Genomic DNA, 2,428 nt, shown 5'->3' with positions numbered 1-2,428 from the left:
GACCAATTTTTCACCCTTGAAGCTAAGAAGGGAGGTGCTGTGACGTTTGGAGACAACAACCAAGGTCACATCATTGGTATTGGTAAAGTTCAAATCACCCCTTCTACTTTTATAGATAATGTTAGATATGTTGATGGTCTTAAGCATAACTTGTTAAGCATTAGTCAATTATGTGACAAAGGATATGATGTTATGTTTAAACCATCACTGTGCATTATAACAAATACTAATGATAATAGTTTAGTTTTTAAAGGGATGAGACGTGGAAATGTATATGTGGTAGATCTAGAAGACCTTACAAAACATAACCAATGTTTAGTTGTTAATGAAACTAAAGAAAATGATGCTAGTTGGTTATGGCACCGTAAGTTAGGTCATGCAAGCATGGACACAATAACTAAACTAGTTAAAAGAGACTCCGTGATAGGTTTGCCAAAATTAAAATTTGAAAAGAACAAAATATGTGAAGCATGTCAATTTGGCAAACAATCTAGAAACTCTTTTAAATCCATAAAATGTGTCTCTACTTCTAGGCCTCTAGAATTACTACACATGGACCTATTTGGTCCAACTAGAACAACAAGCCTAGGTGGAAATAAATATGGTCTAGTTATAGTAGATGATTACTCTAGGTACACATGGGTCATGTTTCTAGCGCATAAGGATCAAGCATTTTCTATGTTTAAGAAGTTCCATAAGGAAGTAACAAATGCTAGAGAGTCCTCAGTTATAGCTATTAGAAGTGACCATGGTACCGAATTCGAAAATCAATTATTTGATGAATTTTGTAGTAAAAAGGGGATAACCCATAATTTCTCAGCACCTAGGACACCACAACAAAATGGAGTTGTGGAAAGAAAAAATAGAACCCTAGAGAAAATGGCTAGAACGATGTTATGTGAAAGTAACCTCCCTAAGTACTTTTGGGGAGAAGCCATTAATACTTCTTGCCATGTATTAAATAGAGTTCTATTAAGACCCATCATAAAGAAAACACCATATGAACTGTGGAAAAACAGAAAACCAAAGGTTAACTATTTTCATGTTTTCGGATGTAGGTGTTTTGTACATAATAATGGGAAAGATAATCTAGGGAAATTTGATCCAAAATCTGATGAAGGAATATTCCTAGGTTATTCTACAACTAGTAAAGCCTATAGAATCTTTAATAAAAGAACCCTAGTTATAGAAGAATCTATACATGTTGTTTTTGATGACTCTAGTGACATCTCATCTAGTAAGAAGGTTAATTTTGATGATGATATTGAAATACTTGAAGAAAAGATAGATGAGATGGGATTACAAGATGATAATCAAAAGTTGATTGAAGGAGAATCATCAAACCAAGAGCCTATAGTGGATCATGGGCTAACTAAAGCTTGGAGGTATGCTCATGGGCATCCTAAGGAACTAATTCTAGATGATCCATCCCAACCTGTTAGGACTAGAGCATCCCTTAGAAATTTGAATAACCATCTAGCTTTTGTTTCACACTTTGAGCCCAAACATATAGAAGAAGCCGAAAATGATGTAAATTGGATAAATGCAATGCAAGAAGAACTAAACCAATTTACTAGAAATAAAGTGTGGGATCTAGTAGAGAGACCTTCTGAATATCCAATTATAGGTACAAAATGGATATATAAAAATAAGCTAGATGAAAATGGAATTGTTATAAGGAATAAGGCTAGACTAGTAGCAAAGGGTTATAATCAAGAAGAAGGTATAGACTTTGATGAAACCTTTGCTCCCGTAGCTAGACTTGAGGCTATTAGACTATTATTAGCATATGCATGCTCTAAGGACTTCAAGCTATATCAAATGGATGTAAAAAGTGCTTTTCTAAATGGGTTTATTAATGAGGAGGTATATGTGGAACAACCTCCTGGTTTTGAAAATCATCAATACCCCAATCATGTGTATAAACTGAACAAAGCACTTTATGGTCTAAAACAAGCACCTAGAGCATGGTATGAGAGACTTAGTAAATTTCTATTAGAACATGGATTCTCTAGGGGAAATGTAGATACAACATTATTTCTGAAAAAGAAAAATAAGGATATGTTATTAGTACAGATTTATGTTGATGATATCATTTTCGGTGCTACTAACAATCGCCTCTGCGAGGAATTTGCTGATTTGATGCAGAGTGAGTTTGAGATGAGCATGATGGGAGAGCTGAACTACTTCCTCGGGCTTCAAATCAAACAATCTGAAGGAGGCATCTTCATCAATCAAGCCAAATATATCAAGGAGATGCTCAAGAAGTTCGATATGGAGGGAAACAAGTCAATCAGCACCCCCATGAGCTCATCATGTAAGTTAGACCAAGATGAATCAGGTAGATCTGTAGATCAAAAACTTTATAAAGGTATGATAGGTTCTTTACTGTATCTTACTGCAAGTAGGCCTGATATTATGTTTAGTG

Source organism: Phoenix dactylifera, chromosome 17 (assembly GCF_051530095.1).
Source record: "Phoenix dactylifera cultivar Ajwa chromosome 17, Ajwa_hap1_PhDact_Kaust_v1.1, whole genome shotgun sequence".
Classification (NCBI taxonomy): Eukaryota; Viridiplantae; Streptophyta; class Magnoliopsida; order Arecales; family Arecaceae; genus Phoenix; species Phoenix dactylifera.
The sequence above is the reverse complement of the archived record's forward strand: the minus strand, read 5'-3'. Positions refer to the sequence as shown.